At 38.3% G+C, this 16,630-nt stretch overlaps 1 pseudogene; it reads right to left on the reverse strand.

The window, feature by feature from the left end:
* LOC141323394 (uncharacterized) overlaps window positions 1-2,462 on the reverse strand; it is a 72,666-nt pseudogene extending 70,204 nt beyond the window's left edge.
* Window positions 2,463-16,630: the final 14,168 nt, after the last annotated feature.

Raw genomic sequence — 16,630 nt, forward strand, 5'->3', positions numbered from 1 at the left:
CAAACAAAACAAAAAAGCCTTGTGGTGAAACAAAAAGATATGAAGGATGCATGAAGGTGACCAGATGTAATCCACATTCAGTTCCGGTGTGAACACTGACTAGATTTCACACACCTTTTTTCTCAGTACACTCTTGAACAATGTTTTAGTAATTTTGATATTAATTTTGGTACTTTAGTACTACAATTGTATGTATTTCAAAGGCATGTGTAGATTATTGTAGAAATTGCTAATTTTCTAAACCTCTTCTTGCATTGAAGAAAACGTCAGTTTCTTTCCAGAATGAGTTTGCACATGATTTATCAGGCTGCTTTGACGTGTGAAACTCTTCTCACACTGAACACACTTGTACGGTTTCTCTCCAGTGTGAACTGTCATGTGAACCTTAAGGTTTACTTTATGTGTGAAACTCTTTCCACACTGTTCACAGGTAAAAGGTTTCTCTCCAGTGTGAATGCTCAAGTGAATCTTAAGACTTACTTTATACTTGAAACTCTTTCCACACTGAGGGCAGGTAAAAGGCTTTTCTCCAGTGTGAATTTTCATGTGAGTCTTAAGAACTCCACTTCGTGAGAAACTCTTCCCACACAGTTTGCAGGAGTAAGGTTTCTCTCCAGTGTGAATTCTCATGTGGCAATATAGATTACATTTCAGAGTAAAACTCTTTCCACATTGATCACACTGGAATGGATTCTCTTCATAGTGACTTCTCATGTGAGTCTTAAGTTTTCTATTACATGTGAAACTCTTCTCACACAGTTTGCAGATGAAAGGCTTTTCTCCAGTGTGAACTCTCATGTGGACAGTAAGGTAATGTTTCTGTGTAAAACTCTTCCCACAAAATTTGCAGATGAAAGGTTTCTCTCCAGTGTGAACTCTCATGTGGACAGTAAAGTTATTTTTCTTTGTAAAACTCTTCCCACACTGTTGGCAGCTGTAAGGTCTCTCTCCAGTCTGAATTCTCATGTTAGAATTAAGGTTTGTAGTGTGTGGTTTCTTATTTATTTCTGGTGAGGAAGTCTTTTTATTCTGTGAGCAACTAACTGATTTTTCTTCAGTTTTGAAATCATGTTCCTCATTTTGATCTTTCTCTTCTGTTTCATTGAGTTCTTGACTCTCCTCTTTCAGTGCCATCAGGTCTGAGGTCAAATAAGAAAAATGAAAATTAACAGCAGTTTAATGGCAGAAAGCAACAGACATCAAAACACTTAGAGTAGTGCTGCCAATTAATTAAAAAAACTAACTATTTGACAATAAACTATTTCACATTAAATGGAATGTAAAACAACATAAAGATTGTACATTTAAAATCTGTGGCTTATTGGCATCTTTTTCACCAAGTAGCCAATGGTAAATGAAGACCAGACTCATTGAGACAAATACTGCTGATGATCTGACTCTATTAAACACATTTCTTTCTAATTTTAGCCATTAATTGTAGCCATAATTAAAACCAATAATTTGTAACATATATATTGTTGTGCTTTTATCACAACTACCATATAATTATAAATAAAAACACTAGCTCCTTTAAAAAAGAAAACACAAAATCTGCCATGTTTATCTTCACGTTAGAGAATTTAAAAGCAGCATTCAATTGAGAAATATTTTCTAATTAAACTCACAAAGGTTACGATGAGTGATTTTGGTTTGTATTTTATTGTTTGGCTCCAGAGTTGGAGAGTTATAAAGTACATGTAACATCATTTCGTATTTAAAATACAAGATGAATAACTATTACGGAAAATGTTACCTGTTTCAGATGCAGTAAAGTTATTTGATGCATTCATGACGTCTAGACTGGACTATTGTAACGCACTACTAGGTGACTGTCCTGCATCTTCAATAACAAGCTACAAGCTGGTGTTTCTGAAATATGACTATTTACTGCTTATTATAATGAACATTCACGTTTTAATATTGCACTTTTGATGATAGCAGAAAAATCCCTTACAGTTAAAACAAATGTTAACTTACTAAAGTGTCATTGTTTGCTTCAAGCAAAATATCTTTTTTTTTTTTTGTCAGATACCGCTTTCATTGTTTTCTAATCAAAAATAGATACTGTGTTTAAATGTTACACACAATATATATATATATATATATATATATATATATATATATATATAATTTTTTTTTTTTTTTGCTATAGAGCTGGACATTTTAATAAGGTTCAAATGAATGAGTTGAAACATGAAAACCAACCTGTTTGTTCCTCAGTATCTTCATGTTTGACTCTGAATGTTTCTTCAATCTTCATGTCTTCACTCTCCTCTTTAATAAACACCATCTTTATAATAGTCTGTCAAGTGGATCTCAGTTCATTCAGCAGGAGTTTTTCTGTGTTTGGTAGAAAGAAAAATAAATGTAAACTAAAACTCTGGGTGTTCCTCAATTATCTCCCTAGTTTAGTAGTCATTTATCAGATTCCACTTTCATGAAAACATTTGCTGTCTGTTGTTCTCGTTGCATTTCCAGTGTTTTGAGCAGCAGATGTCGTAAGTGTGCGGCGATTCAAAACAGTGAATCATTTTGGTGAATCGACTGATTCAGTTGACTCGGAATTTCGAAAAGATCCGTTTCTTTCAACACTACTTAGACAGAATTCATTGTGAAAAAATATTCACTATATAGGGACTACAGTGTCACTAAATAAAGCATTACAGTGTTTTATTGTCTAACAAATCATTTCACAGTTTTATATGCAATTCTCTAAACGAATTATCTTGATTTAAACACTTTCAGTTGTTAAAAGCACACACACCTTTCTCCGTTTGAATCCCAGATGCAGGAGCGCGCCGCAGCCTTATGACGTCACATCTCCAGAACAAAATAAAAGTCTTGTTCGCTAAAATCAATATCATTTTAGTTTATAAAACACGTTTAATACTTTACAGCTGTACCTAGTACGTAGGATGAATTGAAGAGACAAACTGCAGATCTATCAAAAGTCCAAAGCTATTGATACTAATTATATATTTTTATATCTAATACATAGCCTAATAACATTTGTGATATTCTCAACAAGAATAAAGTCCAGTATTTCGGTATTCAAATTACAGGACTGAAAAAAAATTAAAATGAATATTTCAAACGATGTTTTTTAAATCAAAATTAAATTTGTGTTTGCAGAGAGGTTTAACTATTAACTGAAACTGGATCCTTATGACAATGTATTCATCTTTTAAATAAAGATTTAAAGATCTATGACTGTAAAGGATTGTATTATATTATATTATATTAAGGATTATATTATTATATAAAGTATTAAGTATAATAGCCTGTGCTAAAATGAGATTATAAGTTATCTATCACTTTAGTAATATCTCTGACTGAAAAATATGTATCACATTTCATATTACAGTGTTCTCAGACTTCATCTCAGATCAGAAATGTTCATTTAATCAAAAAAAAAAGAAAGAAAAAAAAGCAGCATTTTTAAACAGCATTTTGGAAGTTCAAACTTCGGGGCGCCATACATATTCATTATATAGAGAGAAATCCTGAAAATGTTTTCCTTGAAAAAACAATTTCTTTACGACTCAGGAAAGAAAGACATGAACATTTTTGCGTGTATTTGAGTGTTTAGGTGCAAACTTTGAGCTAAAAGATAACTGTACATGTCCGTGTTCTGCTCCGTCTCTGAGTGCAAACACAGTCAAGTCAAGTCAAGTCACCTTTATTTATATAGCGCCTTTTACAATACAGATTGTGTCAAAGCAACTGCACAGTATTTAAACAGCACAATAGTGTGTAAGTAACGCATTATTGTAACAATCAATTTTCAGTTAAAGGCAGTTCATCAATGAATTCAGTGATATCATCGTCAGTTCAGTTCAAATAGTATACGATATCGCTGGAAAATGTCCCCAACTAAGCAAGCCAGAGGCGACAGCGGCAAGGAACCAAAACTCCACAGGTGACAGAAATGGAGAAAAAAACCTTGGGAGAAACCAGGCTCAGTCGGGGGACCAGTTCTCCTCTGGCCAGACCAAACAACAGTTTGTACCAATGTCTGATTGTAGAGAACTCATCAGGATCCTGTGGTGTAGCGCCGATGGCCGTCAAGGTTGGCGAGGTCTTTATTGATGATCCGCCTTGGAGCTCATCTGGTTGACATCCACAGCTATTGAAGTCATCTCTAGGTGGTGATCCACGATCTAAGCTGGGTACGGACTGGATCCGGGGGACTGGAGTGACCATCTGATCCGGATACAGGCTGGATCTGGTGGCTACGGTGACCTCGGAATAAGAATGAAACAGACTAATATTAGCGTAGATGCCATTCTTTTTACGATGCAACGAGTGCATCAGGTGTTATGGGAGGTGTTTTCGGTTCCGGTTGACCTAATTAATGCAGCCTAACAATCCTTTAACGGATTGTTAACGGATAAACACAGAACAGCACATGTTTTCTTACGCACTATTAAAAACACAACATCAAATAAACATTAATAAATCAAGCACGTCCAGTTTTATGAAAGTCACATTATATGATTTTTGCTGATTTGCATGTGAAACTATACTTTTATGGAGGAGCATAAGCGCACCACTGGTTAGGGGGCAGAACGCAATAATCATTTCATCTCGATTACTGTATTTTCATGATCATTGAAGCAGAAATTGAAACTGAATTTTGATTAATTGCACAGCCCTATGTACATCTAATATTTCTTGTTATCCCTTGATATTTCAGACCACTCACTGTTACCACTCAACCTAATCAGCAGTAAACTCCAGGTTTGAGTCTTACAGACACACCACTCTGGATACAAATCCACCTGTTACAGCACAAATACAGTCCTTACCTAATTCTTCAAATCAAAGACAGACATAGGAGTTTTTGCATCTGAAATCTTCACATGCATTACAGTGCGTCACTGAATTGCAGTGAGGTTGTTTTTGTACTTCATTGTGCTGCAGTTTTAGTGCTGTTGAACTTTAACTGCAGTTATATACTTTATTATACTGCAAATCTACAGTTGTACTTCATTGTACTGCAGTTTCACTGCTGTTGAACTTTAATTAACAGCTGTTGTTTTTGTAAGAGAAGGGCTGTCTCTAGGGCTAGGGTTAGGTTCATTTTATGTAAATGAAGTAAATCTTTACTTCACAGGAAATGTTATTAATAACATTCAATTAACTTAATTACATGAATGAAGTGTGAAGTTTAAAAATAGAAAAATCCTGTAATGGACATTTTTGAATCTTGAATATCTATATATAATAACGTATATTACGTGTAACACGTTACATTTAAGTCACATCTCTCTAACAAGCAAGCAGGACACACAAGAAGTTGGAAAATGTGTAAGAGTGAAGAATTTCTTTAAGTGACTTTAAGTGCTCATGGAAGCGGCCAGCTAAAACCGCTCGTGGTTAAGGACCCGCAGGAGCCCTCTACTTTACAATAGCCTGTCGGGCAGACCAGTAAAACACAATAGCCCTGGGTCATTGGGCTAGCGATTTTGCAAGCCCTGCATCTTTAAATATCTACATAAAGGCTGCAGTATTGAAATTACAAATACATGGATATTGTATATTTTCACAATGTATCTGCTACTATTCCAGAACATTTGTGATTATCTAATCAAAATATGTTATTCACACACCGGGGCAAAAGTCCAGCTCTGAGTCTAGAAGAACTCGCCATCTGGTATCACACACACCGGACACGTTGCGTTCAATTCAAGCGGTGATCTACAAGAGTTTATTTGATCACCAAATCTTCACTAATGCAGCATCAAGTCAACAAATCAATCACTTAATGATATGAGCACATGCACTTCTGTAAAATATGTACACACCGCTTCATTATCGATGTTTTAAATCCGCCTTTGGAGTGTCCCGCTCTGTGCAGTGCTCAGTGTCACGTGTCTAAAACTGTACGTGCTGTCAGTGATTTCCACCACTAGAGGCTGCTCTCCTGCTGTATAACAAAGACTATAAGGATGCTGCTGTGTAATGAGGACCTTCTCAGCTGCTCTAGCAACGGACCCAACGTGGAAAAACTATTGACATAGATTTTGCCAGATAACTGATAGTTCTGCCAAGCAACTATCGGTGCCGATTAATCTGCAAAACCAATACATCGGTCGACCTGTAGTCCAGGTGGTAGGGCCTTGCTTTCTGCTATTCATCTTGGGCTGCAGACTGGCACAAGCTCCATGATGATGATGTTGAAGGACCTTCTGAAGCTTCAAGAGTTGTTGCCAGAATCTCCTTAAGTTTCTGCTTCTCACTGTTCATTTAATTAAAATAATGACAATAAGGAGTCAGCCTACCAAGTAAGTTTTGAGACAAGTTCTGTTGTTACCATGGGTACCTCCTCAGCTGGTTCACAAGGATTCAGGACTGAAAGATATTGTGATAAAGTAATTAGATTTTGCAGTTTGGTTCAAGTAAATCAAACATTCTGGCAGCAAGCAGGCAAAGAAAAATAACTACTGTAATGTTACTGTATCACGTATTGATTTGATGCTGAGACAAAGTTTGTCTGGAAAAATTACTAGCAAGGGGGCATTAGCATCCTAGAATGACAACAAAAAAATGTGTAGGGATTGTAAAAATCAAAAGCCCCTTTTACAGGTGATTCCTCTTCCACTGTGACTCACTGTACAATTAAATACAGCAAATTATATGTAAGTTCCAGTCGCTCCATGAAAATAACAAATTAAAAAATATTACTTGGTGAAGGACCTACTTCCTCTTTGATAGCACATCATATTGAACACATCTAAATTAATAGAACCATTAATGTTTATATAAACATATCCATGGATGTATTTTACATATATTTAGTTTCATTTATTTATGGATGTATATTATATGTGACCCTGGACCACAAAACCAGTCATAAGGTTAAATTTTACAAAACTGAGATGTATACATCATACGAAAGCTCAATAAATAAGCTTTCTATTGATATATGGTTTGTTAGGATAGGACGATATTTGGCTGAGATACAACTATTTGAAAATCTGGAATCTGAGGGTGCAAAAAATCAAAATCCTGAGAAAATCACCTTTAAAGTTCTCCAAATTAGGTTCTTAACTATGCATATTACTAATCAAAAATTACATTTTTATATATTTACAGTAGGAATTTTACAAAAAATCTTCATGGAACATGATCTTTACTTAATTTCCTAATGATTTTAAGAAAAATCAATAATTTTGACCCATGCAATGTATTTTTGGCTATTGCTACAAATATACCCCAGCGACTTAAGACTGGTTTTGTGGTCCAGGGTCACATATGCATTTTTGTTTTGTGTTTTTGTATTTATTCTGCTATGTACAGTGCTTTGGCCATATGTACCCAAGTATGTCATGCCAATAAAGCAATATGAATTGAACTGATTTAACCAGAGAAGACACAGACCAACCTAGTCTGGCTCCACCCACACCCATTTAAAAATCAGGATACAGGCTGAGACCAACCTGTAGCTGAAGAACGCAAACACGTTTCTCCACTTCTACTCATTCTTTTCAGCAGTGGACACCCTTCACAGTCTCTCGCAATCCACTGAAATTTATCTTGTGGTTAGTGGATGTTCTTTTCTCATCTTGCTTTTCATTGCATGATAGAAAGTCAACATTATATGTAAACAGCACATCTAACACAACGTCAGTGGGGTTTCTCCCATTTTACTTACTGTATGAATCCCATTCGAATTCCTTTTGGCAAGCAAACTTACAAAACACCCATTTTTACCGCGGGTGTAAGACCCATGCAGAACTCTGACCATGGTTTACAAAGGAATGAATATGCCAATAAGTGGTACTGGTAATAGTCAATAAATGGGTGTTCATTATTTTGTTTGGTTATAATTACTAAAACATCTGTAGTTTAACCTCAGTCACTACCAGGCAGTATCCATTGAAGACTTTTTTTTTTACAAACGTGTTGCTTGACCTTTGCTGTTTATGCTTGTTCATAGATTAGAGTTCATGATGCCTTGTGGAAATAAATTAATTGCCCCAAAGGTGTGTGAAGACCAGGAGCTGAGTGGAGAACTGATTCACAACGTGTTTAAATCAAAGACCTTGTACCTCAGGTCATGAAAGGAATAGAGGTATGCCATACTTTTGACTACTTGATCTATTTTTTTGCATTATAATGTGCTGTCTGAGTCTTTCATCTTTTGTGTTTGACAGTGTGACTCCTTTTGCGGTGAGGATTAGAAAGATGACAGTACAGACTCTGATTCAGTAACTGAGATAACACCTACAGTACCTTACCCTAGAACCACTGAATTGTGTTCTCCACCTCTCGCTGAGCCTGTTGCTACACAACCTCCTACATCCCTCTCATGTTCAGCAGTGCCTTCTACTTCATGGGCAACTACACCATCCACTTTTTCAGGGAATTCTGTTGCACAGGCTTCAACATCTTCAGCTCCATATACAATGAGTTATGAGTGTCACAGGTCGGGGGGGGGGGGGGGGGGGGGTCAAACCAGACTGCACCCACCCCTAGAACCCAGGACCACCTTGAGGAGCGTGCCAAAGACCAGACAGACAAGATGATAAAGTTCAACAAATTTTATTATATAAAATTGATTTAAAAGTACTAATGGAGCTTCTGGGTCCCCCAACAGGTACAGAGGCCAAACCTCTGACCCAAGGAAGGCGGGGAGTTCTTCGAGGCAGCTTGTGCCAGAGCGTACCGACTAGGGGAGGAGGGGGTCGGCCACTGGCCCGACGAACAAGTAAGTATCCCGGTAAGCAGAACTTCTTAAGACGTAGAGCGGGATGGGGTCTCGTAACTGAGGAGCGTCCTTCCTTGGACAGACAGATGCTTATCCAGATACGTACACCTTCTCAGGCGCGGAGCGGACAGAGTCTCCAAGGAGGGTCTTGCACTGGGCGGACAGGTAAGTATCCAGGTAAGCAAACCTTCTCGAACCGTTGAACATTCAAGGTGTGGCCGGTATGGGAGCTGATGACCAGTAAGAGGATCTTCCACCAGACGGGTGAATATCCAGGTACGTATACCTTCTTAGACGCGGAGCGGGACAGAATCTCCAAGGAGGGTCTTTCACTGGGCAGACAGGTAAGTATCCAGGTAAACAAACCTTCTCTTCACTGCAAAGACATAAGCTGGGGGAGATGCTACTGTAAAGCCGACGAGATCAATCCAACGTATGTCTCTCCTTCAGGAAGAGCCTCCCCCGGGGGCATTTACAAGGGACTTCTCTATTGAACAGACAGAGTAAGGTATATAAGTACATGCATGCCTTTCCTCAATGCAAAAACAAAGCTTACGGCTGAAGCGTGTTGCTGTGAAGCAGACGGGGATACGTCCAAGGTGTATCTCTCCTTCAGACAGGCATCACATAAGAGGGCATTTGCATAAACTTCTCTATTTAACAGACAGAGTGAGTTATATGAGCACATGCATACTTTTCCTCAGTACAGAGACAAAAGCTTACGGCTGGAGTGTGTTTCGGTGAAGCAGACGGGAAATTCATCCAATGTGTGTCTCTCCTTCAGGCAGGCATCACATAAGAGGGCATTTGCAGGCAACTTCTCTATTTAACAGACAGAGTGAGTTATAAACGCACAGGCTCCCAACATACCCAGATGAAATATTCGCATTCAACACCTGAAATCCCTCTTCAGTGACAGTGGATGAAGAAAGAGCTGGGGAGCACACGGCGATTAATATATATAATTCCCACACACTGCAACCTCACTTCAAACCGTTACTGTGTGACATATCAATTCGAGCACTGCATATCCACTCTCTCACTCAGTGCAATAAGGCCAGCACTCACCCAATAATAAATCCTTCCACAGTTGTACTGAAGCAGTTCTCATCAAATAGCGAGGGAATTTGGGTACCTCCTTACTAGCATGGGGGGACACAGCATCCGAGTCTTCACAACACACTCCAAAAGCTTCCACAATTCAGCATCACCACAGAAAGAACTTCCGTCGGGGGAGAACCGCCACAACTGTCTGCTCACTTTCCTTTTATATGCTCCATTTGTCTACGCAGCCTCATCACAAACCCCAGCGTAAATCCTCCGCACCTGATGTTGATCTGTCATTAGCCTACGTTGTTATGGCAACAGATACGCCACCGAAACCGGCGCCCGGTGTTACAGTGGCACCGTCCCGGGGGGAACACAACTTCAGCGGGACTTAGTTCCGCTTCAACTTTGTCACCTCGTGACATGAGACTACAAGCCATGATGATTACAGTGCCTGTCTGTCAGTTATGATGACCTTCTCAGCCATTTCATCAGATGATGAAGAGCTTAATCAGGCAATTCTCACCAGCACTGAAACACATCAGTAAGTACAATGAAAGTAACAACTAACTGTGCTGTTTTGAGTTATATTAGTAAGGGTAGCTGTGCATTCAATTATTTTAGGCAAAGAACCACTCTGCATTAAGTGCATTAAAGTAATTACTATGGGGTTGTTGAATGCGTGAATCTGATTGGCACAGCGAACATAGTTTCAGGCAGCACTTGACCACATTACATGTCTTTATCACTTTGCCACATGATTTCAGTTATTTCAAAGGTCCTTACAGCCTAAAACAGGGCAATTCAATTAGATTCATTTGAGGGCCGGATTATCGAACTGAAAATTTGAAGGGAGCCAAGGTGATTTTAAAACAATTTTCACATAAACTATAAATTGTACACGCATAAACTATACAGATCATTATTGCCATATACTGGTTATAATCGCGATTTTATGTATTTTAATTTGACATAAGTGTTTGTTTACCACAAAGTATATTTTGCCCATCAAAATAACATTCAAATTGGATCATAAGAGCTTTAAAGTGCTGAAAATGGTCGTGCAAAATGCTTCAAAGTCATTGAAAAGTGCTTGAATTTCTCTCTCAAAAGGTTGTACTAACTCTGAAATTAATACTGTAATAACATTTGACTATGCTTAAGTTTGCGTTACTTCTGGTTGTCTGACATAGCCTACACCAGAGCTGTTTATAGCAGAATTCTGGGCAGAATTTGAATGATTCTCACTAGATCTTTCAGCCACCCTAATTCATTCTGGGCAAATTCAAATAATTTTTTTCTCTGGATCTCGAAGCACTGTGCAGTTACAGTGTCGCAAAATCAACTTTGGTTCCCAAGGCTGTTTGCGTTGCATTGCGATCCGAGCTGATAAACGGTCCGCTTTGTTTTCTCTTTTGTTTCGTTTGCCATTTTATGTTTCTCTTAGGAAACCGAAATAGCAGCGCTTATGAATTAAACGAGGTGGTCGTGCCGAAAATTTTTTGGACCATTTGGTCGCAGACTGGAGCCCTACAAGCGCTCGTCAAATCTGCCGTCTATTGATGTTGCGGTCTCCGGTAGATTGTTGTGTTCTTGGCTCTCTTGCTTTTCTTTTTTGGCTGGCCCGGGCATGTCCCGGGATTATCCCGCTTAAACCATGGTCATTTGCTAACATTGACAAATTAAAGCTGTTATTGATGTTTACAGTGCATTATTTGACTGGAAGGGTAAAATTGACATTATTTTTGTCATTCACAGCTCATTCTGTTCTTTTTGAGAGAATCACAGAAATAAAGCAGTGCATAAGAATGCATTTATTTGAATTATATCATTTATTTGGAATAAAAAGAGAGAGAGAGAAACAGATTTGTACCTGCTTTCTGTTCAGAGTCTTTCTCTGTATTAACAATGAAACTTGTAAGCTGCATTGAGCAGCTGCTTTCAGTTTATAATCATACTGTCTGTTCTCTAACTGAACTAAGTGATTTTTAAAAAATAAAATAAAAATTCAAAACTATGATGGAGGGTGGTGTCATGGTGGACAAGTGACGAACCTGGTGTTGTGGCTTAACATCGAGTAACACGGATAACAGTGAATATCGCAACAAGCCAAGTGTGTGCCTTTTGCATTAATACATCATTTGGATTAAACTGACTTGAAACTATGTGAGGATCAAACGTTTTTTGCACAGCCAATCTGAATTGAGTTTTCAGACAGACCATGGTATAATTGAATTTAACTCTCCATTGTTTTGGTTCATTCATGTGTCTCCCCCTTTGTTCAGTTTGTTTTGGTTTCACCTTTTGCCCATATTTGGACTTCCCCCTCGTCATCTTGTTTGGTATCACCTGTCATGTTAAATTGCCACACCCAATCTATTTAAGTTGTTTGTTCCCTCAGTTTCTTCGTCCGGTCTTAATGTTTCGTCGTGTCTGTTTAAGCCTTGGATTTTGTTTTGTTAGGAAGTTATGCCATGTTTGTTTATTCCTGGATTTATATTTGTTTTTCAATAAATACGTGGGGTGGGGGGTGGGGTTTGTACTCCTGCTTCCCAGTGTTTTCCTCTGGCTCCTCATTCAATTTTGTGTGATTACAGATTGTGTTAAAATGCATATTACACAATTACATTTACCTTGTGGATCTATTGTTATGCCATCTAATCCTTTACCTAGGAGTTATAGGGACTAATTCTGTCCTCAATTTTACAAACATTAAATACTGCAATAAAATGTATAGATGTTATTAAATAAAACTATAACAAAATATATTATAAGCCCTTTATACCCCTTTCATAATAGTACAATGAAAACACCACAAACAGTAAAAGACTGTAAAGAACATTTTTCTGAAACAATTAAAACATTATAAAATGAAGTACCATAAAAAATGACAATGCCCACAATTTAATAAAATATCTTCAAATCAAACATTAAATTAAAAACTATATTGGCCTTTAAATATCTTCAAAATTGCAAAACCACTTATTTTATTCAAAAAGAAAATTTGTCTCTCTAGACAATTCTTTTCAAAACAATACGACATGTTAAATGGAAATATTTTTTTCCATCAAAAAAGAGGCAATGTAGAATTTGGAATTGGAATTTAGTTCTTTTAAAAGACTGTAGGAAGGATCACTCGCCCTGGGGTGCGTTTCCCAAAAGCATCGTTAGCCAACTATGGTCGCAAGTTCCATCGTTACCAACGTAGTTCAACTATTGGGTGTTTCCCGACACCATAGTTCAAACGAACATTCGCAAACAGCGTCGCAGACTTACGTGGTTGGAACTACAGCTCTCGACCTGTGGTTAGAAGCATCGTTTCTTGTTAGTAAGACATATGGGCTTAATAAATTATGTTCTTGGTCACAGTTTGCAAGCTAACACACAGTACGGTCTATATCGTCAATTTTATCTAAATATAAATGCATTTTAATCTATATATTTTTGTGCATCCTCTGTAAGCGTTGTTTATGAGTAGTGCGCATGTGCACAAATGCCTGAGGGAACCCCGGAGTATGACGTAAGAGAGAACACGCGATGAATCAAACATCAAATAAAGCGAAATGACAGGGAACAAAAATTAGTAAATTAGTCATTAGGTGCCATGTTCAATATAGCTGCATTTTTGAGATCCCTAATCAGTTAAATAGCAGAAGTTATTACTCGGTGACGTCATTAACAACGGTCCTAAGTTGTTGAACTAATGTGGTTCAAACGACGGAGATGCGACCATGTTCGGGAAACACTGGTGACTAGCTAGTTCGTTTCCACAACAATGCATCGTACTATGGAGGTTAACCAGTGAGTTATGTCGTTGTACAGGAAACGCACCCCTGGTGGGTTGGTCAGAACCCAGGAAATCAGTCCACAACAGTTCTTTCCTTTAATTTCTTTACTGTCCCTTCAAGCATGTAATAGGTGTGGTCTGTACAGAGAAAACAAAATAATAAAATAGTAATATGGAGATCAAATCCCATTATTTGACATTCCAACAGCAGATAACACTATTATCAATATTGATGTAAATAAATGAAAGGCTACAGCTCAATGAACGGGCAAATTAGCATCGCATAGGTCATTTAACCACATAATCTTCATCAACACACTTATGCACAACAGGCCTATGAACTAGTAACGCCAGTTATCTCTACATGAAATATGACAACAGTATAAGCAAAACGGTACAGAAATCTCACTGCAAATATACATGCCATGCATGTAAATAGGCTCTGATTATGAGCTTTCAATAGAATTATCATAACTGCGATCGTCCACAAGTTTACAACTTAATCTCAATGTTAAGCATATTAAAGCAAGAACAACTTACTTTTACAGGATGCATGCACACTAATTACACCTGGATCAGATCGGCACGCATCTCTCTCAAACTTTGCTGCACACTCTTACGGTGTGTTCACATGGGGCGTCAGCGTCAATGCTTGACGGAAGGCGTGGCTGAAGTTTGGCACTGACGCCATGGTCATAGCAGCGTTAGCCAATGAAATTAGACAGGAACTCAACAACAAAAACTCAGATACAGCTTCATTGTCATTCAACATGGACGCAAATTTGGTTGCATCAGCGATAGCTGCTGTGGTTACGGTGAACGTTCAACGCAAGTTGAAACGACGTGGTACTCGACGCTTCTGTGTACGTTCTATTCTCAGAAAGCGAAAACAACGGGGAGAGAATCACAGACCAGCTGCGCCTGGATGGGGTACTGTTTGAGCGGTACTTCAGGATGTCCCCGGACACCTTCGACGAGTTGCTGAGCAGGGTGGGACCACTGATTTCATCTTCATCCTCTGGAGATGTTTGAGGCAGTGGGGGACGTGGCAGTGAAGCCATCTGTGTCAGGGGCTCGATAACATTTCCCTTTCAAAAGCGGAAATTTCATGTCCCTTTCTTTTCCTTCCCTTGTTTGTAACCCTGGTTTCCTCCTGCACCGTCTGCCTTCCTGCCACGGTCTGTCTGCCTCTGTCTGCCTGACTGTCTTCATCATTCCCTGTCTCATCTCAGCCTGCAGGTGCTTGCTGGGAATTGGTCTGACTGCTTCCCTTGGCCTGGCTGTCCTCTGGATCTGGACTGAGGGATGCTCGGACAGAAGATGAGCTGGGTAAAAGAGATGGAGGCCTGTGGACATTACTGGATGTCTCCCTATCAGTGATAAATGGCGTGAGAAACCCCATTCTTTGTTTTTTTCTTTTTTAAACCTGTCTCTCAAAGACTTCCACCTGGTCTTGCATATGTCCTCTGAGATGCAAAAAAAGAGAGAAATGAATAAAAAAAAGAGAGAAATGAATATATACACGTGTTTGTCAATTATTTATAAAATGTGTAGTTATGAATTAAATAGGAATATTGAGGAAAAGAACAGTTTATTAACGTTAATAATATAAAAACCCTGTATATATTTGTATATTTATTATATATAATAAATAGTACAAAATCACCCACCACTCTGATCATGTATATATTTTTTACATGAAATTTAACCTCAATTTCTGATGGCTGATGACGCGCTATTTTTGGTGGTACATTCTATGTATGGTAGTTGTCATTCACGGGTCCAATACACACCAGATTCACCAACGTCCTCTGCCACCTCCTTCCCCGCCTGGTCTCTCCGGTATGAATCCCGGTACATAAAAAGCGATTGGTTATAAAGGACCGGGTGATTGCCCACTGCAATAATGAGTTTCTCCTCCATTTTAAAATTTATCTTCAGTTTGCTGCTCATGAACAGGATGAATGTGATTGGCTGCCGCCTGGCTACTGTTTTTTTATAGAGTGATTCTGATTGGCTGATGCTTCCATCGGCACCGCTTCACTGGCGTTGCTCGTGGCAGAAGTTGAGAATTTTTCAACTTCTGCCGCGAGCAACGCCAGTGAAGCACCACCGATGGATCCACAATTCTTTTTCAGCAACGCTTTATGTCAACCATTCAAAGTCAATGGGAAGCGTTGACGCTGACGCTCCGTGTGAACACACCGTTAAAATGGCGATAAGTCTTACGCCGGTTTCACACTGCACGCGTAAGCAGGGCGTAAGCAGCGCATATTTTTTTCGGCGCCCATGTTAACGAATGAGAGCATTCACACCGCCCGCAGGGACGGCGCGGCAGCGCGTAGCAGGAGCAGAGCAGAAGCGTCAGTGCCGCGATCATTTTGGCACCGAGTCTATTTTTGCTGCGCCGCTTACGCTGGATTAAAGCCACAGTGCATCGTTCTTGATCAAAACTGACCGGATTAACACGAAAAATAACACTTTCACCATAAAATCATGTATTACAATCACGGTTTAAAAGGCTCACCAGCAAAAATAATGTGTGTGTTTTTTTTTTGTAAATAATGTCTAAGTTAGCCTACTTGTTCAAAACAATCACGTTAGCAAAGTTTGTACTATTTTCTGCTTGTTTTGATAAATACAAGAATAAATAAATATATGCTACTGTCATTAAAATGTTAATATAAAACATTTTTTAAAATACAGAAAAAAAGTTTTAAAAGTGAAGATTCTGAAAGTATTCAATGAGATCCTATAATAATTTAATATAGATTTACAGTTTTAACAACAAATTGTATTTTTTATATGATATGTCTTACGTTTTTAAATATGACGGTTTCATTATAAACGTGGTGATTATCTCAAAGTTGGACAATCACCATAAAAAATATGACATATACCATATGAATCCATGTCATGTCAACAAATGTAAAAGTCAGTCATCTATTAATTATATTGTAAATTATTGTGCCTTTAGCCCCAACAGCAGGGGCGATTTGTACCCCAAATACCATACTTTTTACATATTCTTTTCGTTATTGATAAACTGTTGCTTTAATTACCTTAAACCAAACTGGTAATCA

The sequence above is a fragment of the Garra rufa genome, chromosome 1 (genome assembly GCF_049309525.1).
Source record: "Garra rufa chromosome 1, GarRuf1.0, whole genome shotgun sequence".
Classification (NCBI taxonomy): Eukaryota; Metazoa; Chordata; class Actinopteri; order Cypriniformes; family Cyprinidae; genus Garra; species Garra rufa.